Source organism: Mustela putorius, unplaced genomic scaffold (genome assembly GCF_011764305.1).
Source record: "Mustela putorius furo isolate JIRA1106 unplaced genomic scaffold, ASM1176430v1.1 tig00003834_pilon_pilon_pilon, whole genome shotgun sequence".
In the NCBI taxonomy this organism is placed as follows: Eukaryota; Metazoa; Chordata; class Mammalia; order Carnivora; family Mustelidae; genus Mustela; species Mustela putorius.
The window spans coordinates 34106743-34132471 of record NW_025421987.1 but is presented as its reverse complement, the minus strand read 5'-3'; the positions used below and the strand labels follow the sequence as shown (position 1 = coordinate 34132471).

The 25729-nt window shown below is 38.5% G+C and overlaps 1 protein-coding gene across 6 annotated transcripts in view; it reads right to left on the bottom strand.

Annotated features, from left to right (window-relative positions):
• The window catches only part of HHLA2 (HERV-H LTR-associating 2), a 138846-nt gene that overhangs the window by 34773 nt on the left and 78344 nt on the right, over nt 1-25729 (bottom strand). The window contains exon 1 of one of the 6 annotated variants that reach the window (XM_045088306.1): nt 11066-11219. The exons of 4 other annotated variants lie outside the window; for them this stretch is intronic. The gene's annotated coding sequence lies outside the window, so the exon portion shown is untranslated. Of the gene's footprint in view, nt 1-6000; nt 6070-11065; nt 11220-25729 lie in introns of those variants that run through there. One more of the 6 variants, XM_013064891.2, reaches the window with a different exon arrangement.

Here is a 25729-nt window from a genome sequence, read left to right as displayed (position 1 = left end):
TAAATCACATGCTAGGTCATAGTTTTTAGGTTCCCTGGAAAATAAGTTTTATGTACTTGTGTTTCTAAGGAAGTTCCTATGGCATTTTTCCCCCCAGGGAAGCCTTATGATGTTGAGAATATAGCAATTTGACTAAATGATCTACATTTATTCCAGGGTAAATTTCTTCTGTAGTATATGGCATTTTTCTTCCTAACTTAGCTAATCAAACTCTCTGGGTACTGAGCTAACTATTCATGCTGAAGCAGCCCTAGTCATTGTGAAAAGAAACACAATAAACAAATCTCACACAGAAATCAAGCAAAAATTCCGAGTTCTAAGATGCCATTTCTCCATACTTGCTGCTCTCAGCATGAGAGTCTGTAGAGACCCCACACTTAACCCATAATTCTGCCTTCTCCCAATTCTGAATGACAGCAGTGAGTTTAAAGAAACTGGGATAAAGATCCCCTCAGTGAGTCTCCTACCCCTTATGATAATCCTACTTTGATTCTTTTCACCCAACACTACTACTAAAATGACAGATAATGCATGTAAGCTTTATAATCATTAGACAAAGTCTAAGTGCCTCTCCTAACTGCCCTTCCCCACGTAATTCTAAGTTTTACCATTTCCCAGAATAATACAGAACTTTTAAGTCTAAATTCACCCTCAACATTATTCTTTCTTACCAAATCAATTTAACTTAGGCTGGTGACCATTCACAAAATCACCCTCAGAAAAAACTGAAGTTAAGTAATCCTATTAATGGTGTTTATCCTTTGGTTTAATACATTAAGCATTCAGGGCCTGAGCTTAGGGGAATTGGTATAAATTGTAATCTACATTGTGCCCCCCAAAGAATATTCTCACTCTACCACATCCATTAGTATCAGAGACTGAATCCAGACCACTTAGATTCTAAAACTGTCTTTTGCACTTAAAGCCATGTACCATTGGTCAAATTGCCCAACTCTTCTGTGTTTTACATCTGTAACGTAGGGATAATAGTAATATCCATCTCAGAATCATTGTTGTAAGACCTTAATGATATTTGGAAAACACTTAACATATGACCTGGTACACAGTAATGGTTAAATAGCCAGCAGAAATCACATTGAAATCTGATTGTGTATCTCCCCAATTATCACAGAAGGTACTTCAGCACCATTCAAAAGAGGCATCCCCATCACATCTCATCATTAGTACTCCTTTACCTGCTGTGTAGACGAAATTAAAATGATCCCATACTATTAGTACCCCATATGACTAAAAGAATAAAAAATAACCCATCCTCTTTGCAAGAAGATATTATCCCAGCTGAAAATTATTTCTGTAACATTTTTGCAAATACAAAGTCTGGGTCACAAAAAATAACCAGACACTCAGGGACAAAATAACAATCAAACACAGAAAAAACTGAAAATAAAACTCATAAGCACTTCAGATGTTGGAGTTTTAGATATACACTTTAAAATAACTGTGCTTATTTTGTTCAAGGAGACAAGATAGAGAATTTTGGCAGAAAACTAAAAACCATGATAAAGGACCCCACAGAAACTAGAGGAACTGGGAGATAACAACTGAAAATAGCAACAGTTTAATAGATGTAATTTAACAGCTGTGTAGGTAGTCAAAGGATTAGTAGCTTGGATTATTCGTTGGTAACAAAGAATTGTCTGGAATGAAGTAAGGAGAAAAAAAAAGAATAGAAACATTAGGAAAGTAAGAAACAGGATACAGTGAGAAGGCACAATGTAAGTGGAACTTTGGAGGTAAAAAGAGAGTGGGTAAAAAGAATTATTTCAAGACATGCTGGATGAGAATTTTCCAAAACTGTAAGCCATTAATTTATAGACCCAAGAAGCCCAACAAACCCTAAACAGAAAACAACCATGTACCTCATGGTGAAATGTTAAAAACCAAAGAAAATCTTAAAGTAGTCAGAAGTAACAACAACAACAACAAAGGCATATTGTCTCCAAAATAACAATTAGGCAGACAACCAATTTTAAAACAGAGTTAATAGATGTCAGAAAGGATTAATATCTTCAAAGTGCAGAAAGAAAATACTCCCAACCCAGATGTACAAGTTTAGCAAAAATGTATTTCAAGAAAAATAGGATGAAATAATTTTAAGGCACGAAAAGAATTTGCAACAAATAGATCTGCACTAAAAGAAATACTAAAGGCATGTTTCACAGACAGAAGGAAAATGATACCAGATGGAAACTGAGACTCAGGAAGGAATGATGAGCAATGTAAAGGGGAATATGGGACAAACTTAAGTAAGTGGACTGACCATGATAATGTTCCAAATACAGACAAAATTAAAGGAAATAATAATGCCTTGAAAGTTTACAGGGGGATAATGGAGTTGACGTATCTAAAAGGAATCTAAGGTTCTTCCACTGTTCATGAAGAAAATAAAGTATCAATTAATACAAGACTTTAAGAACCCCCCCCCCAAAAAAAATGTTTGTCATACTCTTGTGGTTAACCAGGAAAAGAACTGCAAAAAAAAAAAAAAAAAAAAAAAAAAAAAAGTGTAAGTTCCAAAATAGTATAGGAAAACAAAACAAAACAAATGTGGAGTAAAGGCCAGAAAGAAGGACATTTAGAGGAAACAAACAAACAAACAAATAAACATAAAATAGATGGGACAAATAGAAAGTACTGAGTAAGCCTGACTCAAAACAACTCATACTACACACCTCCAGTTGTCTGAAATTCTAACAGAGGCAATTCTGAACAGGCAAAACTAAAACGAGGATGCATACTTAAGTAGTACAACTAAAGAAAAGTAGGGAAAGGATGATTATAAAAGTTCAGAAGAGATTTCCTTTGAGGAAAAGAGAGATGGTGGTGATTTGGAGGGGACTTGAAGGTTAGAAAAATGTTCATTGCTTAGCTAACTGATGGGCTTTTGTTTTGTGCTGATTCATTTAACTATATGTATTTTGTCACTTTCTCTGTATTTATTTTATTTCTACAAAAAATAGGGTATAAGGGGCATCAAAATGTGCTGAGATCATATAATCCTCAGAAAGATATGGTTAAATAAAGCACTGAACAGCAGAAATAGTATGCTCTTGTTAGTAATATAAAAGCTTACATACTTGTATACAGGCTTGTATTCACACAGATCATTTTTTAAGACATACAAATAAATTTAATCTAGCCCCTGCCTCTAAGAGGGGAGACTAGGACTCTGGTATTTATAGAACAAAGGGGGTAATTTTCATCCGGATTCTTTTACTGTGACAATAAATCTTGAATTATTATTTTTTTTAATAAAAAGAAATTTCACCAACCTATAAGTCAATTTTGAAAAAAAACAGGGTTACTATCGAATGAAATCATTATTTTTAAATGAACAACTGCATTTTGAAATCTTAACTTAAACTTGGCATGTATAACCAAGAATTTTAAATCATTGCTAAATTTGTTCAAAAGATGGATCAAATTTTCATAACCAAGAAGGGAAGAAAAGTGGCTTTTATTTTAAACAGACACCCATGAATTGATTGTCTTTCCATTTCCCTCACACAAATGCAGTAGAGGTAGGTATGGATAATTCATTTTCATTTCAACTTGTTTCTAGAATATTGGTATAAGCCTCCATCTGCATTACAATGGAGTGCTACTAAAAATAGGAAACAAACTTAGGGTAAACTGAATGGCTGAATTTAAGAATCTGCCATAAATCATAAAATTGTACTGTAAACTCTTAGTCATATGAAGAATGAACCATTATCCAATAATGAGGATAATTTGAGTTGCCAGAGTGATTAGAACTAAATGTAAAATACGTTTAGGGAATTCAGCAATAAATAGAACGATAACATCCATTGTTGAAAAGGTGTGAATAAATGAGCCATCTAGGACTTTTGGGTTAAGACAGCAACCTCAACATATGCTTTTAATTTTGTTTCTTACCTCAAGTCAATAAACATTTAGCAAATGTTTTTCTTAAAAAGAGAAAAATACAAATCAGAAAAAGGAGAGCGGGGAGACAGTAAGGTTTTGGAAACTAGAGATATATGGGCAAGTAAAAACTGACTTGGTAGATCCAAGAAAACTAATCTCCAGCTAGTACTGGCGAAATGTGAAAGCCAACCAATTTATATACAGAGTGCCCAATAAGCACAGGAACTGTCTTTGGAACTGGCGGTAAAAGGAAGAGTAAGAAAAGCTTCAGAAAGCTATTTCTTATAGCCATGCTATGTGGATGGCCTGGACCTTCTCTTAGACTACATATTTGTGCTCCCACCACTTCATCTGCTGAAACCCTACTACCCAGTGTAATGGTATGGGGAAAGGGGCCCTCATGATGGCATTAGTGCCTTTATGAGAAGAAAATAGCATATTTCTCCCTTTCTACTCCCCACCATCTGGGGATACAATAAGAAAATATCCATCTGCAAACCAGGAACAATGCCCTCACCAGACACTGGACCTGCCAGGCCTTTATCTTGGACTTCTCAACCTCCAGGACTATGAGAACTGTTTTCTTTTTGTTGTTTCTTTGTTTAGACCTCCCAGTCTATGCTAATTTGTTATGGGAGCCCAAGCAGACTAAAACACCCTTCCAACAATCAGGTGGGATATCTAGACTGATGACACCATGCACATATTAAGAGATAGAAAAAATTGTATTATGTCATGAGACTTTCTGGGCAGAACAGGAGAGAACCCAGCATTGTCTAGAATTGGCCTGAGTGTCTTGAGACTGAGAGAAAGTGGCTGTGGTTGTTATCATGGTGAGGGGGTAGAATGATAGGAGAATTCATTCCCAGAATTGTTTGAACGTTCCTCCAGCACCAAAGGAAGGAATGCCCTGGCTTTCTTATCAGCGTGCCTAAATGGAGCAAAGTAGGGAAGATGTAAACTGAGGCTTGAAAGCTCTCAGCAAAGATTTTTTTAAATGGAAACAGATTTTCTTAGACTATTTAAGAAGCTAAACCTTGAAGATACCCTCCTCTACCCCATTTTGCTGAGTAATTCCCCCTCCCAACTCTGAAAAAAATCCGGAAGCTTGTTCTCTGGAGAAACTAAAAGCAAGATGTCTGGACTGATGATTCTGGCACACATCAGAATTAGGGTAAAACACAGGATTCTGGGATCAAAAGTACACCTAATGCTGAATAAAAGATCCCCTACTGCCAATCTCCATTACTCTCCAATGAACTCAGGTGATAAGCATGGCCCATATTTTAAGCTCTCAGAACTTTTAAAGAGCTTTTTATGTCCTTCATACTTAATGTTAAGCAGATGCTCAAATATTATGAGATATCTGAGGAACGCTCCTACCATGGAAGATAAAAATTAAAAAATTTTAAAAATTACTAATTTTCTTCAAAAAATGGCATCTTGAAGTCGATAAAAAATGCAAAGGTTGGAGGAGAGGGAAATCAACATGACCAAATGAAATAAAATTATCATCATCCTCAGAGGAATAAGAAAATGCAACATCCATGAAAGAAGAGCAGGAAGCCATTAAAAACTAAGAAAACAGAGAAGAGCTTGGAATTAAGAATATATCAAGTGCAGTCATTCAGAGGGTTAGGAGATGAAGTCTGGGAAGTCTCCTAGAAAGTGGATCAAAAAGACAAAAAGGCAGAAAAATAGGAGAAAAGGAAATAAGAAAATAGGATGTCAACCCCAGAAAAATCTAAGGAAAAAGAAAGAAAGAAAGAAAGAAAGAAAGAAAGAAAGAAAGAGAGTATAAAACCAAATTGTTCAAGAAAATTCCCCCAGAAAAATAGGACAAGAACTGCTATTACTGGAAAAAAGGTTCACTGAATAGAAGTAGTAGATGAAAATAGGTACACAAAAATATCTAAAATTTCAGATCACCAGCAAAAAGAAGATTCTACCAACTTGCAGAAAGAAAAAGCAGATCAGAAAGGATCAGGGATCAGAACAGCTTCAGACTTTGCAGCAGCATCACTGTCAGGAAAAGGAAAATGGAGTAATATCCAGAAACTTAAAGGAAAGTGACTTGTGACCTATACTTACCCAATTCACAAGACTTGTGAGGGTAGAATGCCATTCTCAGACATCGACAGTCTCAAAAAAAAAAAAAAAAAAAAATGACCATCCATCCTCTTTCTCAAGAAGCTGCTAGAAATGTGCTCCACCAAAATAAAAGCATAAACCAAGAAAAACGAAGACATGGTACAGGCAATATGAGTTCCAAATGGGATAAGGATGAAGGGATTCCCAGGAGGACAATGAACAGACATCCTGAGACGCTAGCTGGAAACTACATAGGAGCAAAGTGAATCTAGACAGACACACCATAGGATATATGACCATGACCCCCACTGCTTTGGTTTAATCTTTTTAACAACAACAACAAAAAAAAAAAAAAAAAAAAAAGAAAGAAAGAACAAAACAACAACAATAAAAAACACCTAGAGGAAGGCCTTGGAGAGCCTGGCTCAGACAGAATGTGGTGTTCTTGACAATTTGCTCATACATGTCCTGCTCTTACCTCCAGATCATGCAGCCTGAAATGCATGTGGACAATTATTTCACCCCACCAAAGTTTTCTGCTTCCATTTAGTTCTGAGAGCTGCAACAAGGCCATGGTGGGCTCTGAAGCAAAAAACCCAGAGCAGTTCACTTCACTCCCACTGATCATGTTTAGTACCTGTTCACACTTCACAGTTCTTCCAAAGTCATAGACTGTGTTAAGCCTCAGATTCCCTAGAGCTCATGCCTGGCCTCTTCCATTGACTCCACAAAGTCCTTTTGTAAACTCCCAGGAAGCAGAAGCCTAAGACCCACAGACGATTGAGTTTACCTTGCTCACACAACTAGCTCTGTATTGGTCACCCTGTGGGAGGAGAGGTGTGGAAGAGGAATGTTGAGAAGCGTCAAACACAAGAGGGTTTTAAGTTCTATTTCTTAAGTTGGGTGGAGGATTTAAATCGTTTTTTTTTAAATTGTTGAGGTTTTTCTAATTAAAAATTGACACTGTGCACATAACATCACATGCAGAAAATAAAGGGAAAAGAAGTTAGCCAACTCATACTTGTAATGGTTGGACTGTAAATTGGAACAGACTTCTTGGGTGGTTTTCTGGCAATGAATAACAAAAATTCTTAAAATTGGGGATTCATTTTGACCAATTATACCTCTAAAAAATACTCTATGAAAAGCTGGACAATGCCCAAAGTACACAGAAAGGCTTTGCTAAATCAGAAACTAACAGTTAAAACTTAGGAACCAAAAAGACCCACTCTTGCAGAATTTATTAAAATAACAGGAATATTCATGCCATTGACCATTTTGCAGTCACTAGATATGGTGCATTTGCTGACATGGATAAAGTTCACATTACACTGTAATTTACTTTAAAACACCGAAGCATGGACCATGTGATGTGTGTATGCACTGATTTAATCTACTTCCCAGGGGTAATTAGTTAATATTTGAAGAACCCTGTTCAGTGCGTGTACTCCAGGGGACTGACTGTGCTGTAGAAGCAGCAATGGCAAGCACTTTAATGATAACTAGCTCCAGCAGCACTGGAGGATCTGCTAACTAGGATAAGAGATGCTCAAAATATGTTTACACTGATAAAAAACTACTAACACATCTGCTCTTGCATGAACAGGAGTATAATAGAAGCCTAGACCCATAAGAGCTGTTAGCACTAGAATATATCAGTGTTTGCCTTTAAGTCAACTTGTTGTGCAAGGAACTTTGGGTACCTATGAGACAAGTGCTGTAGTACTTCCCCAAGCTTCCATGAACAGGTTTTATGACTCTTAATGGCCACGTACTAAATATAATATTTGGAATATTTCTGAGAAACTGAAGCCAAGATAGGATTATTGCAGATTTACTGGGGGAATATATCCAGGATGAAAAGGAGAAGAGGGCTGAACAAGACAGGGAGAATCTTGAGGTGATGAGGAAGTCTGGCATTTCCAAAGGAGCCAGGGAAGGAAGGAAGATTAGGTGGGAAGGTTTCAGATTACAACGGGGCTCCAAGAAAATTTTAGCCCATCTGATAGGGAGTTCCTATGCTAAAGTCACCCATCATTGGAGTCACTCATGTTGCAGCAAAGGACCCGCATTAATACCCCCAACCATGCTCAGTGATTGGCTAGGAGCAGCTACGGGAAGCATGATGTCAGTGTAAATGAGGCCATATGTCCAGAGGCACAGCAGCTGGCACTGGCAGTCAGCTACGCTCCCCACAGTAGGAACCTTATTTTCATGACTGCCATACTACGCATTGCAGAATTCAGATGGCAAACCACCTAGAAAAGAATTTTGAGATTATCACCCCCGCTGATAATCTAATCACTGGGAACAGAACTAGGAAAGAAAGTATGATAGTCGTAAAATGTCCAAGTTTGCTGAAATTTATTCTTAACAATATAGTTTGAAGTGTGAGGAGGACAGGGGGATGTGTAGAGATAGGATGGCCCTAGCCTTTGTTTTTAAGGTCAATTGCATCCAATGGCAGGATTTTTTTTTTTTTTTTAAGTATTTTGCTAGCTACCACTATATTTCCTTTAGGGACTTCGCCACCTTCCCAACCAGGCCCTAAATCCACTATGAAACCATCTTATCAAGGCCTTTTCGTAAGACCCTATGAATAAGAAATAAACAGGCATTTGGCTATAAGAGGACATAAAGAATAAAAGAACTAGTGTGCCTGGATGGTTCAATTGGTGAAGCATCTGCCTTCAGCTCAGGTCATGATCCTGGGGTCCTGGGATTGAGCCCCACATCGTACTCCTTGTTCGGCAGGGAGTCTTCTTCTTCCTCTACTTCTTCCCACTGCTTGTGCTCTCTCTCTCGCTCTCATGCTCTCTCTCACATTCTCTCTCTCAAATAACTAACTAAATAAAAATCTTTAAAAAAAAAAAAAACGGGGCGCCTGGGTGGCTGAGTGGGTTAAGCCGCTGCCTTCGGCTCAGGTCATGATCTCAGGGTCCTGGGATCGAGTCCCGCCGCATCGGGCTCTCTGCTCAGCAGGGAGCCTGCTTCCTCCTCTCTCTCTCTCTCTGCCTGCCTCTCTGCCTACTTGTGATCTCTGTCTGTCAAATAAATAAATAAATAATCTTAAAAAAAAAAAAAAGAAGAAGAAGAAGAAAAGAGCTAATGAACAGAGAGAAAGAGCAAAATAACAAGGTGTTCAGAGGCCAAAAGACTTTATGCTGTCTTTTGAATGTTGATCTCATGAGTGAGAGAATGAAGAAAAAGAGCGACATGCCACAAAGGGATAGGGAAATATCTACAAAATGAAGAAATGATAATCAAGGTTGACAAAGTCCCTGAGCAATTTCAGAAACCTTCCGCCATGCAGTAAATTTCCCACATAACTTGGAGTGGTGAGGAGTACAGCTTAATGTGAGGTAGACTGAGGGTCACCGCAACAGACACCTTATTGAAAAATATAAACACACGAAATATATGTGGATAGAAAATATTTGAGAGCATGAATAAAATGTTACTATTGTCTCTTTACAAGACAAGGTTATAATTTTTTAATCTGCATTTTCTAATTTTTTGACAATGAACATGAATAAATATAATATAAAGAAAAAGATACTGGAATAAATAATTTTAGTAATTGCTTATTTCCAGGAATTAGACTGAACATTAGCTAAGTCATTGTTTTCAGCACAGTCTCCAACATAATTGGTCAATTATAACCAAACCAAACCAAATCAAACAAAACAAACAACAAAAAAAAACCCAACCCTCCATAGAAAGGTCAATCTACTCTATAACCCATGGATGCACTCTGCAGCTAATTCATCCTGGAAGGCATATTTTGTATGCCATGTTAGTCAAATTAGACCTTTTTTTTTTTAAGATTTTATTTATTTGAGAGAGAGAGAGAGAGAGCATGAGAGGGGAGACGGTTAGAGGGAGAAGCAGATTCCCTGCCAAGCTGGGAGCCCAATGGGGGACTACATCCTGTGGTTCCAGGATCATGACCTGAGCCAAAGGCAGTTGCTTAACAAACTGGGCCACCCAGGTGCTCCCAAATTAGTTCTTTTAGTTAAGATATATTTTTTTCCAGGCCTGATAATAATTGGCTCTTCCCTCTCTGAAAGCCCTGTGACTAGACCCATCTCTGCTTTGTTAGGAGGTCTTAAGAAAAAGATTGCTCCAATAGGGTCTAAATTAAAAACTGACTCTGGTTAAAGCTACCACTTTTCTCAAGAAGCAATCTCCTTGGAGTACAGGCTACCTCACCCTCTCAAGGACAGGATGACAGCATTCTATTGGTAAACTTATGTACTATCATGTAAAACTACTGAAGTACACCTTAATGACTGAGATGTGGAGGTATTTTCTTCTTCCTTCCCTGCCACTCGTACTTCTTCTTGCCAGCTTAATTTCTAAAACCTGTGGCCCCATCTTTAATCATCAACAGCTAGCACTTTAGACCCCTACTAGTTGATAGTGAAGAACAGTTGTAAATGTTAAAAAAAAATACACCTGGCAGAAAGAATGTCACAGATTCTAACCTCATGCCATATATATCCACTCCTACAGGCTTATGTTCTATTTTTGGATCAAGCTAGATCACTGGAAGATGATGTGTGTTACCACTGGTCACAGTGTCTTCCTATGAAAAACAACATCAATAGCAAAAAACACCTCCCCTTCTTCCAGAAGGCACTGTCCTATTCCAGGATACATGATTTGGTGAGAGGAATAGGGGCCAGATTTCAATCTCATGAGAGATCACATGAACAATCACATGAACTAAGTGCCCCAGTGCACTAGTCCAGGGTAGCCATGATCTATATGCTTAGCAGGCCCTACTTTAGTCTCATGAGAAAATCCTGTCAGCACATTAGGGTTTAGCTCTAAACTTTTACTCTCTTTGAGTCCCTCCAGCCATGTTTGTTGAGGGTCTTATGTAGACCCATGTTTCCCAGCTTCTTGGGTTTTATGGACCAGTTAAAAATTTAAAAAAAAAAAAAAAAAAGTTTTTACTTGAAAAAAATAAAACAAAGTATATAATTTACTGAGCACTGTAATTTTAAAATGAAGGCCAATATTTCTCAAGAAATAAAGGCTGTCAAGTAGAGCTACTTACATGGGCATCACCTGCCTTTCCTGTGTGTACTGCCTCCTCCAGGCACATGTGGCTTTCTGCCGGATCTCCAGCGCACCCAGCCACTTCTCCTTCTGTTCCCTCAGCTGAACCGGTGCCTACTCATCTTTCAGGTCTCAGCTGGGGAGTCAGGGAAGAATTTAAGCAAACTTAGGAACTTAGGAATTGCTATTCTTTCATCAATTGATTTAAAAGACAATTGGTTATTTATCCATAGGTTTAATATTCATCACACTTAGGGATGGAGCTTCAGGAGAAGAGCACTCATACCTACATAGCTTTGTCTCTAACACCCGACACAGATCTGACTACATAATATGTGCTTGAATATTTATTGAATGGATTAAACCAATGTCCCTTACAGAATGTCCTCTCTTAGAGATGTGAGTTTGGAACCAGAAGAACTTGATCCTTTTTTTGGAATGTTAAACATTATATAATTTGTTTTCTGCCTTTTCCTGCTTCCGAGAATCTTAGACACAGGCTTATATTCCATCATAGCAACTATGTTGACTCTTCTGGTTGGAATATTTACTCTATTTCCTCTTCCGTATTTTTTCTTATTATTTTACCCTTATTATAAGCTGTTCTAAGCTGTTTCAAATTCCTTTTCAGAAAGACACATGGTGTAAATAAATAAATAAAAGCCTTAGAGTGCAAGAGCTCACCTGCTCCTGAAATAAAATGCTGACATTTCAAATGTTCCTTATTGTAAAGGTTAGATGATTAAATATATTCCTCTTCTGCTACCTCAGATTACCCAAATAAACACCAACCGCATGCAGACCACACAAATAGATCAGGGTTTTGAATGGAGGTGGTTTTAAAAGACAGATATATATTTAAAAACTCAAGAGAAAAGAAAATGCAAGGTATAGCACTCTCATTTAAAAACATACAAGCAACCTTAAGAAAACTACCATGTATACTTTTACTTATGCTTACTATGTGCCCTTTAAAAATAATAAGAAAAGCCAGCTGCCATACTTTCCAAAGATTTTTTTTTAAAAGACTTTATTATTTGACAGAGAGAGAGAGAGAGAGCACAAGCAGAGTAGCAGGCAGAGGGAGAAGGAGAAGCAGGCTCCCTGCCAAGCAGGGAGCCCTATGTGGGACTCAGTCCCAGGACCCTGGGATCATGGCCCGAGCCAAAGGCACACTCAACTGACTGAGCCACCCAGATGCCCATCCAAAGATTTTTGAGGAGCATTAAGACTCTTTTCTCCCATAAAGATCAGCTTATATAGGTCTGCTCTTAACATTCAAAACTGGAGATTGGTAAGTACCACTTAAAACTGGGCCATATATCAATTAAACTTTTAATTCTGCATTATATTCTAATAAAATAGATTTAACACAAAATGTACGTAGGCTAATACTCCTTAATTGGCTCAATTACTCATATAAAACATATCACCTCTGGTCTCTGGCAGCACTTTATTATCTCAAAAGAAAGACCCTAAGTTTCCAGAAGAGAAAGTTCCTGCCATAAGAGAAACCATCTTATCTAACAGCATGTTTGCACAAGTAGGTTAGCATCCTGGAAGTAGAAAGCCTCTGGGGCTGCTAGCCAGCCTCACATGAGATACACTGTAGCAGAAGTTAACAGACTTGCCTAAGGTAACATAGAGGATGAGCAGCAGTTGGACTAAGTGCTTCTCCTGCACCTGTAGCCCCTGCAGGGAAAACTAGCTACCTGGGGGGACCAACAGGAGAAGAGTTGAGTGGCAAAAGAGAGCTTAACAGTCTACAGAAGCAGGGGAACACTTGCCCTGGGCACGTGCTTAAGCTCCAAGAGGCTTTGTAATAGCCTATGTAATTCTATGTAATAGGAGGCTATATTCTCTTAGTCATATCTGAGGACTTTCAAACTGTCAAGTTTTTGCCTTTGGAACCACACAGAATATATTCAGTGTGCATAGCACTTGGTGGAACACCCACTTCTCAGTTCTGAATTCCAGGTTCTTCTAAGAGCAGGCAGGTAAGAGAGTGCACATGGTGTGCCACCTTGAATTTTATTTCACAGGCTGAGAGCCTCTGATGGAAGGCTTAATGGTAGTACAAAAGCAACATTTTCAACCTGTGTGGGAAAATAAGGGCATTTGTCCTTCTGAAGAGCTGAAAAGTTTTGGCACAGAACCTGGCATCTTTCTTGGTGGCACAGCAACCTTTGTATTCAAGAGAGAAAGGGGAGAAGTCCCAACGAAGAGTGGCAGGCTCCTTTCACAGAGAGGATACCTGAGTCTTGTGATACCAGTAGGTGTTGTAGCAGGAGGCAGGTGAGATCACAGGCTCTGCAGTCAGGCCTCGTTTCTTACTTCCAGCTCCAAAATTTATGAGTTACAGGACTTTGAGAATAGGTTACTTTTTGAGTGGTATCCTCACTGGTAAAATGGAGGTTGGGCATAGCAGTGGATACAAATGGTCTCCTAATCCTCACTACACCTTGATGAAGTAAATGCCTAGCCTCTGTACTCGCTGGTACACATAGTTTTCATATTCTACTACCCCCTCCTTACCTTCTCTGGTCTTTCCAGATTCTCTCCTAACAGGAGCAAGGAGAAGGGAGTGGTGGGAGTTCCAGGTCTGGACCCACTGCATCTGGCACCAGGACAAACTCCTCCCCTTCTCCTTCCAAAGTCTCTCACACTCAACAATATTCCTATCCTCTTTACAAATTGAGAAGGATTCAGTTAAAAGGGGAAGGAATCCACAACATGGCTAAAGGCAAGCCTAAGGATGTGGAAGCGGAGGAAATTTTTTTTTTTAAGAGAACAGGGCTAAGATTCATTTTCCTTGTGGTAACAAAAGACTAGGTGCTCACAAGAACATGGAAAGTGGCTCCATGGCTGCCCTCCCCCAACCCTGAATTTTTTTCTCATTTAATCTAGTTCTCAGTGTAGGTATTTTCTTTCTTTTTTTTTTTTTAAGATTATTTATTTATTTATTTGACAGAGAGAGATCACAAGTAGGCAGAGAGGCAGGAACAGAGAGAGAGAGAAGGAAGCAGGCTCCCCGCTGAGCAGAGAGCCCGATGCGGGGCTCGATCCCAGGACCCTGGGATCATGACCTGAGCAGAGGCTTTAACCCCCTGAGCTACCCAGGGCCCCCGGTATTTTCAAGGACACCTTCCCTGGGCATGGGCTTAATACTTGTTAGTACAACAGTTGGCCAATTTGCTAGTAATGTGGGCACAAAGACAAAATCAGTCTGTGTCCCAAGTAGTTCGTGCTTGACTTCTGCCAGGAACAGCAAACACTCAGATGAGAACATGATACCCCTCCGTAAAGCCATCCATGGTCCTGCAAGGATAATATTTAAATTGTGTCTTGCAAATTAAGGAAGATTTAGTGGGGACCAGGGGAAAAAAGGAAGGGGCTTTCACAAAGTCATTTTAACCCTGAAAAGAGGTATGGTGAAAGTCATTCCCAAACATCCTAGGCTTCAATTTTTACACAAGTAAATTAGGATTGGTTTGTCTAAAGTCACAGAGATTGGTGTCTATGTGGCAAAGAACCAGACCTTACTCCTAATGAAGTCTTTTGACTAGTGTGGCTGTCCCTTATCCTACACACAGTAGCCTGTATGGATACTTGTTGAGTGCTTAATAAACCTCTTACTCCAGTCATGCTGCGGCAACCAGCTCTGCAAAACCTTCAGCCAGTTGAGTGTAGATGGAGCCTGAAGCACCTTGCCCTGAGACTATCCTGGTGCCTAGAAAGTTTGGAAGTAGAAGTGACAGAGTGGCAGGAATTCTCTCACTGTGTCTCCCTGCATGAATGCATGCACAATCCAGAAATACGAAGGAGGTAATGCCCATGAGGAGACTGCAGGGGGTGATTTAACAGTTCGGAGACACACTTCCTAATGCTCCTGAGAAGTCCCAAAGGGTGGAACATAGTCACGGGAGGCGGTGACCTCATCAGTAGTGCATCACTGTGTTGGCTTTTCTTCTTTCATCCCCAGTTTGACTGCCCTTGAGCTGCAGTCCTGCTGCCTGCCCTAGTCTCCGTTGTAGCCTGCTTTCCCTGAAAGCAGAGCCAAGGATCATCACTCTCAAGGTCTCATCCTTCCACCCTCCCCACGAATGGTTCAAGGATGATTCTTCATGATCTGAAAGTCATTGGGGAACTTTATTTTCGTTTTTGTGATAAAGTGACCTATATTCTGAGTCTCATGGATGACCACTTTAAAAAGTTGCTACACAACTTCAGTATCAATGTTCCTTTGTTTGGCATTAAGTTGTACCATATTGTCCCATGTTGATAAGGACAGGGGCACACTGGTTTTTATCGAAGGAAGACTAAGTGACATACCACATGGACAGTGTCACCAGTAGCTTAATTCTACTTAAATTCTACTTAATTCTGTACTAAAAACTATTTAATACTGAGGATACAAGAGAATTATCCCCCCAAAGGAGAGTTATGTATTATTCAAGTCTGAGAAAAATTGCCTTCATATAATTGTCTCAGTTTCTATTTCTAGTCTTAAATCAGACTTGCATTTCTAATCACCCCAGGTGTTTTCACTCTTAAACTCTTGGGGCTCCACAATCACCCAGTCAAAAGCACAATATCCTCTTTTTTGCATTAATACCTAACTTTCTAAACCTTAATTTTGTAAGGCCCACTTTCTACATATTAAAGTTTTGAGTTCTCCAACAACTGTAGGTCCTCTAAGATGTTCCATTGTAGCTTTTTTCATTCTCACCATTACTACTCTGTTAGGAACTGTAATTGAGCTCTGTTCACAGCTTCCATTTAACCACCTCAAAAGATAAAAGAAATGGAGAAAATTGGTCTGAAATATACGTCCTAGGTTAGGAGCCCTAGAAGCAGAGCCAGAGATGGGGATTCTTATGTGACTGATTTTTCTGAGGGCGCACTTTTAAGAAAAAGCTGTGAGGAAGTGAAGGAATAGGACAAAGAAGGAAAAGAAGCCAAGCAAAGATGGGCTGACAGGTCTGGTGCCTGATGGATGGCACAGGAAGCACTGGAGCGTGAATGGCACCACAGACTTGTTCATCCTTGAGGCAAAAAGAGTCAATGGTCTGTAATCTCAGATTAGTCAGTTGTTGGTGATGGGCCATCCCAGGTGGGATGACTTGGCCCCCAGGCATCTTTGGGCAGGGGCAATTCTCTGGATAAGAGTGTATCCTGAGCCATCAGTGGCCAACACTCCTAGAGCTGAGGGTTGGGTGCATCTCCGTGAAAAAGGATCTGTGTAGGACATCAACCGGGGCTACTGTGCAAACTGACACCTGTACATTGATAGAACTAGGAAGGTCCAGCCAGGAAACAGTAACAACCATAGGTCTTTCATAAAGAAGTAATTACAGGATTTGGCTACATGGGTGATGGGAGAGGTGGGAAGCAACAGGTGTGAATAAGACAGTCAGTAAGTAGGAGTAACAAAAAGCTGCTACCACCTCCTAAAGCTGGAGGGACAATGAAAGGTGATACAGCCTGGGCTCTCTGGGAGTGCTAGAGCTCTGAAGGGATGCAGAGAGGACACCTCAGGAAGTAAGGATGGGGTATAACCTGGCTTCTCCTCACCCCTCCCCTCCAGTCTTCTAGCTATCTGCCTGTGCTTCCTCGGCCAAACCTATAAAGAATCAGAGGGAAAGGAGGCTGTGGAAATACAGTTTCTTGTGATGCAAAGTAGGGGAAGGGCAGAAAGAGAACAGGAGCGATGAACAGGTACTGACCTTGCTACAGTGTGCCTGCGCATTTCTGTTCATACCAAGCGAGATATACACCTACCAAAACAGCTGTATGTCATCCATTTTCCTTGATATTATAAAAAATAAACTAGGGGACACAGACATTCCCTTAGACTAAAATAGAGGTAATGATATTTATGCCTGATTTAGTTTATGCAATCAAAGGTATACCATGGGTTGTTGTCTTAGCTCAGTTCCTAGTTTTCAAGCTATGGAAGAGAACAAAGTTAAAAGCTACACTCCTCCTAATGCCCATTCCCAGACCCAAATTATATCCAGGCAAAAGGGATAAGAAAAAAAAAATTGGAGGATTTTTTAAAGTAACTAAGAATTGAGCTCTATTCTATTAATAATTTTGGCATAGGTTGACTGGGCAGGACTCCCCTTTGCTTGAATTTCCATTTTCTCTTTCATATATCTGGGTAAATACTTAATATTTGATATTACTTGATATTTTCAAAAATTTAATCATCACCTGAAGTGTTTCACCATGGACTAAATAACAATTAAACATTAACCATAAATCCAAATTTAGTGGGAACATTTGCATATGTTTTTAATTATTTGTCAGTTTGTGTCAGTACTTGGGACTACTCAAGAGACAGTTTGCACAATGGCTGCCCCTAGGGGCTTAACCAAGAGATTACAGTCTTATTAAGAAACAAGACCATCTTCCCAGGTGGTGTTCTCTACCACTTGCAGATCAAGTAACTGGCGGGGTGGGGGGGGGCGGGTATCAAACAAACATACAGATTGGCTAAGAGTGGAACAATTTTCCAAGTACATATAAATTCAGACCACACATATATTTCCATTTAGTAAACTGAAGAAAATAAATAGCATTCCGTAAGCGTTCTCAACTCTAGGTTTCTGTAAAACAAGCTGAAAGATCTATAAGCTATATATAACCCACTACCACACCCAGAGTTCATTATGGTGAATGGTAAAATCTTATGGAAGAAACTGGATTTATGTCTGCACACATTAGCACAAAGTACCCAAAATTTGTTTAAAAAATCACTATATAGGTTAAATGTTGTATTAAAATAAAAGTTTCTGGGCGCCTGGGTGGCTCAGTGGGTTAAGCCGCTGCCTTCAGCTCAGGTCATGATCTCAGGGTCCTGGGATCAAGTCCCGCATCGGGCTCTCTGCTCAGCAGGGAGCCTGCTTCCTCCTCTCTCTCTCTCTCTCTCTCTGCCTGCCTCTATGCCTACTTGTGATCTCTCTCTGTCAAATAAATAAATAAAATCTTTAAAAAATAAATAAATAAATAAAATAAAATAAAATAAAAGTTTCTGCCTTCAAAGAAGTTATATACCAGGGGCAAATGACAGAGTCAAATATTTAGAATATACCAAGAACACACATCTTCCTCAAATCCAATTTTTCAATGGTCTTTGAAGCTTTCAAATCAGTCTTAAGATGCACTAGGGAGGCATCCAGTTTTATATCTGCTGAGATGAGAAATCAAATCCATAATCATAATACATATGTAAATCCAATGCTCACTGCCGGTATGGATGTGGGATGCAGTTAATTTTCAGCAATTAACAACCTTTGGGAATCAAAATTCAGACCATTACACTATAAACTTTCTCTTGATAATCCAAATGAGTTACTCTAACTTGCCAAAAATTTTCAAAAAAAATTATTAAGCCTGCTGATTTTTTCTAATAAAAGGGGAAAAATAATCCATTGACTCCAGCAGAATATGATTGATGATAATAACACAAGTATATTAACTGACAATTTAACAAGTTTTACATTCTTTATTTTTCCCCTGAAAGCAATTTTAAAAATATGTAACTATGTTTTATCCATGTAAGACTTATTTCTTCCCATAAATATCAAAATTGGAAATAAAATAATATCTTTTATTAATTAGCTTACAATTGCTCTCTTAAATATATTTGCTCCAGCCTAGGTAAATGTGAGTGGTATGGGAATATACATTTGGGAAGTGATAGAAAAGGGAAAGAAAGTGCTAATTTTAAACAAAAGTGCTAGTATAATCAAAAGGACACAGGCATCAACTTCAAAGAGTCCCTAAAGGCCAAAACTGGACATTTTAAGCAGCAAAACAAATATATTATTGGATTAAAACCCCAAATATTTTTTTCTTTTCCTTTTTCTTTTTTTATCATGATAAGCATAGCTCAAATGCCTGTCCTTTATTTCGCATTCCCCCACCTCCCCTCTGGTAACCATCATGTAGTTAACTATATAACCATCTATGTAGTTAAGAGTTTGTTTTTGGGGGCGCCTGGGTGGCTCAGTGGGTTAAAGCCTCTGCCTTCAGCTCAGGTCATGATCCCAGGAGCCTGGGATCGAGTCCCACATCGGGCTCTCTGCTCAGCAGGGAGCCTGCTTCCTCCTCTTTCTCTCTCTCTCTGCCTGTCTCTCTGCCTGCTTGTGATCTCTGTCTGTCAAATAAATAAATAAAATCTTTAAAAAAAAAAAGAGTTTGTTTCTTGGCTTGTCTCTTTTTCCCCTTTACTCATTTGTTTTGTTTCTTAAATTCCACAAATGAGTGAGAGACCATTGTATTTGTCTTTCTCTGACTTAGTTGGTTCAACATTATATTCTCTTCCTCCATCCATGTCATTGCAAATGGCAAGATTTCATTCTTTTTTATGGCTGAATAGTATTCCATTATAAATATATAGCACATCTTCTTGATCCATTCATGTATCAATGGACACGGGTTGCTTCCATAGTTTGGCTACTATAAACAATGCTGGAATAAACATAGGGATGCATATATCCCTTTGAATTAGTGTTTTCCTAGTCTTTGAGTAAATACTCAGTAGTACAATTCCTAGATTGTAGAGTAATTCTATTTTGAAACCCAAAATATTTTTTAAAATCCATATATCCATAAATGGTTGAATAAATAGTTTTTTCCTTAACAACAACACCAAAAATGACCCAGAATAACATAGGCATACCACCCCCTTACCTTGAGTATGCAGTGGACTTAGTCACTTACTTCTGACAAATAGGTTATGAAAAGGGGGAGCATAGTAACTTTATAGTGGAAAAACCTTAGCTTAACTAAGTGATCATGGTCATCATTATATCATGTACCCCTGGTATAATGGCAAGGGAATTTCACTTGTGTAGTGTTCTGCCACAACATTCACGACCACAGTCTAATCAGGAGAGAAACAACAAAGCCAAGTTGAAAGATATCAGATGATTATACCTCAAGACTGTCAAGGTCACAAAGAAATAAGAAAAAACACACTGTCACAGATTAGAAAAGACTATGAGAATATAAGTATTAAATGCAATGATGTATTCTGGGTTGAATGGAATTATGGAATAGAAAACAAAAATTAGTGGAAAACCAATGACATTCACATAAAATTTGCAGTTTAGTTAATGGTACTTTACCATTGTGAATTTCTTAGTTTGGATCAATGAACCATAGTTATGTAAGATGTTGACACAGGGAAAACTAGGTGGAAGTAATCAGGAGCTTTCTAATATTCTTGCAACTTTTCTATAACTAAAATTATTCCAAAACAAAAATTCTTTAATTACAACCAAATGAAAAAATATAGTATACACAAACATGTACAATGCAGAAAAACAGTCCTTTAAGGGAAATTTATAGTCAAAAATATTTATACTGAAAATGAATAAATGTTAAAATTTATGAAGTATAAAATCTAAGAAGTTAGAAATAAGGAAAACAACAGTGGAGATAAATGAAATAGAAAACACAAAAGAAGGGGTTAAAGTAAAAAACTGATCGGTAAGACTAAAGAAATTGACAATAGATAAACTTCGGGCAAAATTCAGTGAGAAAGTACTATAAAAGTGGCATAACTATAAATACAGCATAGATTTGCTAATATTAGCAACTTTCTTCAAACAGACTTGAGAAGTTTTCTAGGTATCTTGCTTTTACAAAACTCACATACAGCAGGCCTAGATAGTTTTTTAGATGAAGTCTACCAAACTTCTAGGACAGAATCACTTCCTTATTAAAACCAGGCAAAGACAGCATAAGGACAAAAGATAATCAACCAATTTTACCCAGGAAAATAAATCTAAAAATCAAGACAAAATGTTAGTAAACCAAATCTAACAATGTTTAAACAAACAATATACCACGACTGTGCTACTCCTGTCCTCCAAGAAGCAGACATCAAGATGGTATAATAAGTGCAAGGGATTTGTTGAGGGAAATTCTTTAGAAGAATAAAGGAGAATAAAGTAGGCAGAAGTCAGTAGGAACCCTTTCAGACTTGTGAAAGGAAAGGGAGAAAAGAGGAAATGAAGTAAAAAGAACCTCAGACACAGTGCAGTTCTAAGAGAGTTTTGGCAAGACCACCGGAGAGTCCTTAGCCTGTCACCCTTTAGAGAATCCCATGAACCTCAGGAATGAGCCTGCCTTAGTTTCACCATTATGGTCCGTCATCAGTTAAGTAAATAATGACTGAGCATTGGGTGAGTTCAATCTTGGCCTTCAGTGAATGTGCACATAACGGAAAGATGGTGATTAATTCTGAGGGTGCAGTTGGGGCTGTCAATCAACCATGCTCTGCACAGCAGGAGATCCTTAACCCTGTCACAGTGACCAAGTTGGGTTTTCTTCAGGAATCCCAAAGTTTTACTATTAGGAAGATCTATAAATGTGACTTACAGCATGTGTTAGACCTAAATCTATGTATCTCTTCAGATTCCCTGGCCACAGATGCTTCACAGACTTTACCATCACTATTAATACCTGATTAGACATTCGTCCTAATTAGCACCAGTCCCTTCTCTTTAGTCATCATTGCAGAACTGAGCCACCCAACCACACACCTGGATGTCTGACATCTAATACTTCTGGGCTTGAATGGAACACTATACTGCAAGGCTTGGGATCCAGCATCCTTAGCAGCCATCAAAGAGACTAGACAATGGAACTTGGATATACAAGTTTACTTCCTGGGAGATAAACTTCAACCACTAGGGACCAGCGGATCTGGGCAGATAAATTCCTCCCATGTACTACTGCTTGGAGATACAGTTCCCTATGCAGCCCATTCAAAAGAGTTGCCGGTGCTGAGTAAATCCAACTACCAAGAGAACTGCTCTGTTTTTGGCTACTCATAAAGCAGAAGCCAGCATGGTAAGCCATCCCTTCACAAACTTTCCCACCTTTCCTTGCCTCACTTCCGTTTTCCTTCTCTCTTACCACACTGGGTTTGTATATCCCAAATAAAGCCTCAGCATTTTAATCCTTTCTTCAGGTTCAGTTTCCTAGAGAACCCAGGTTAAGACAATATATTAAATGGATTAAAGTGGAAAATCCAATCATCTGAACACAAGAAAAAATGATATACAAAATAATTTTAAAAACTCATTACATGAGTAAATGACTTTTTTAAAATATGATACAGCACATATCTGAAAAACCTGGAGCAAATATGATATTAAATGGGAAAACAGAAATACTCTTTACAAAATCAGTTATATAGGAAGGATGCAGAATCAGGCAGGGACTGAGTAGAAAATGTGACAATATATTGGATAGCTGAGAATAGTTTACTAATGTGGTTATTTGCTAAGTGATGGGCAGGGTTAAGAGAAACTAACAAGGACTATATTATACCTCCAAGGATAGCAACAGGGAAGAGAATCCTCATTACCCTGAGCTAAAAGAGAAATTTACCAGATCTATAGAGAGCAGCTATCTGTAGGACATGAACTGTGGCCTTTAATAGAGGGGATACAGCCAGCCTTCAGTGACCATGTAGACATGCGGTTGTATTCACAGAATCTTAGAAGTAAAGTTTTCCCTAATATACATGTAGTTGGGTTGACCAGTATCCACCCAAAATTCATGTCTACCTAGAACCTCAGAATGTAACCTGAAATAGGGTCTTTGCAGATGTAATTAAGGATCAAAATAAAATAGCATAGATGAAGCTGTGCCCTAAATCCAATGAGACAGAAGATGCTACATAGACACACAAGAAGGTGGCCACAGGAAGATGGAGGCATAGACTGGAATGATGCACCCACAAGCCAAGGAATGCCAGCAGTCATCAGAAGCTGTAAGAATCAAGGAAGGATTCTCCCTTAGACCCTTCAAAGGGAGTTTGGCCTTGGTGATATCTTGTTTTAGTCTTCTAGCCTGCAAAATTGTGAGAACAAACTCTTGTTTTAAGCCATCATGTTTGTAGCACTTTGTTATGGGAGCCCTAGGAAACCAATATACTACCCAGATTTGAAAAGGAGTCATTTCTCTCTCTCTCTCTCTTTTTTTTTTTGCCTTAATGGGGGACTAGTAGGAAAGAAATGGGAACATAAACAATAAAGTTGACTCTACAATGAAAGTAGAGCTTATACAACTGTACCTTGAACTGGGAGCAATCTTTCAAAGCCTCCTGATATATTCCCCTTTAGAGAACTACACATGTGTGCATGCAAATACACACACACACACACACACACACACACCCCAACTGGTATAAATACTAGGACAGAATATTCATTAGGCTCAAAAAAAAAAAAAAAAAAGAGAGAGAGAGAGACTTCAACGCAGTTATCTATCAGAAACTATACAAAGCCAGTGCCCAACTCTGGCCAGTAATTCAGGCTAAGAAAATGAGGATGGTAGCATTGGAGGTTGTGTTAGTGGTCATCGGTCACAGATACCATGGGAGCAGAAAAAAAATCAACCATCACGTACATACTATGTCAGAGCAATTTGACTATTTAGTCACTAGTTGAGCAAAATAAAGAAATGACAAGCTAAATATATACTAAATGTACATTAAATATACAATATATACGTAGTCCAAAAAGGGATGGGGTATGCAGCAATAGCATGCAAATGACTAAAAAGTAAAAATAAAGTCCAGCCTAGAATAAAATAGTTAAAAAAAATAAAGTATTTTCTTGTATTAAATCCATACCTTCTAGAAAGTAAACCTCAGGACATGTGTACAATAAAATAAGTATGTAGAAACAAGAAAAATCCAAGAATATGATGAAAATGTGACTAAGGAAACAAACCACACATTAAAATTTCTTGAGAGAAGCAATAACAATACGGAGTTAGCTAAGTATAGAAGAGATACCACTGAAAGCCAATTACCATATATTTTTTAAAACCCTATATTTTTCTGTGTGTCTCTTTTATTACTCACAAAGAATACTTCAGATACTTCTAGTCACCAAGTCTGTGAGTTTTTTCCCCCCACACCAAGCACTTGTTCAACACTGGTTGAGTGTTCAACACTGGTTGAATATTCTACTATGTAACTCAATGTTGATATTATTTACTTGGAGATAGAGATAGAGTCAGATCCCCCAGGTTAAAAGTTCAGTTCCACAAGACTGACCCCTCCCCCACTCCTGCCACCTCATATGCCAGTCACAACTAGTAGGTCTCCACCTACTAGTTGGCTATAAATTGGAGGTCCCTGTGACTTCCTACACCTTAGATTCAACTATTGCTAAAACAGCTCACAGAACTCAGGGAAACATGTTTACCAGTTTCTCAAACTGGTATATACTGTTTCTCAAACAGTATGTTAAAGGATATAGATGAACAGATAGATGAAGAGATAGATACATAGGGTAATGTGTGGGAGGGTCCTGAGAGTTGGGGTGTGTCACCCTTCTGATACATAGGGTGTATCGGTTCATTTTTTTTTTTTTGTTAGTGACCATGCAGTACATCATTAGTTTTTGGTGTAGTGTTCCAAGACTCATTGTTGCATATAACACTCAGTGCTCATTGCAATACCCATCACTGGGCTAACCCATCAACCCATCCCTCTCCCCTCTGAGACCTTCAGTTTGTTTCCCAGAGTCCATAGTTTCTCATGGTTCATTTCCTCCTCTGGTTTGCCCCACTTCATTTTTCCCTTCCTTCGCATAATGTCCTCATTCCTTATGTTCCACATATAAGTGGAACCATTATGATAATTGTCTTTCTCTGTTTGACTTATTTCACTTAGCATAATCCCCTCCAGTTCCATCCATGTTGATGCAAGTGATGGGTATTTATCCTTTCTGAAGACTGAATAATATTCCATTGTATATATAAACCACACCTTTGTCAATTCATCTGTTGAAGTTTATCAGCTTTTTGAACCCAAGTTTTGGGAATTTGTTGGGATTTTGGGATTGGGATTTTGTTGAGGCTTCATCACACATGCATGATCAATCAATTCCATTTCCAGTCTCTCTTCTCTAGAGAAGGCACAGTGGAACTGAAAATACCAAGCTTCTAATCATGGCTTGGTCTTTCTGGTAACCAGTGCCACCCAGAAGCCTAGTCAGAATCCCTCATTAGAACACAAGATTCTCCTACTGATCCCATCACTTAGGAATTTATAAGAATTTTAGGAATTCTTCACTAGGATCCAAAGGCAGAAACCAAAGTATATATTTTCTATTATCTCACACCACAGTACAGTACAAAGATTTGACATAACCTGGTAATTCAGATAGAAAAAGAGATGAAAAGAACTAGATAAACATAGATGATGCAATATAAGGTTAATTGTTATTGGTTCTTGAGGCCAAACATCTATCAAATTAAGCTACTGATACATAGATAAAATAGAAATTCCCCCCTGAAATGAAGAAAAAATTAAGCCGTTGATGAAAAGAACATCTATGTTTCAGGACTAAGGCATATCCTAATTAAGTTGAATATCAAATAAAAGGAAGGGGAGAGAAAAATTTACTTTTTTTGCTTAAACAATCTAGTAACAAAAAGGTAGAGAAGGCATGGAGAAGACAAAGAAGGACCTCTAACTTCTCCACAAAAGACAACAGAGAATGATGATTTCCTATCCATCTATGACGTTTTCATGGAGCGATAGACTAGGACAGAAACAGAACCAAGCAAATATTTCTATTAAGTACCCTCAAGAAATTCCTTTTTTCCTCTTCCTTCCTGT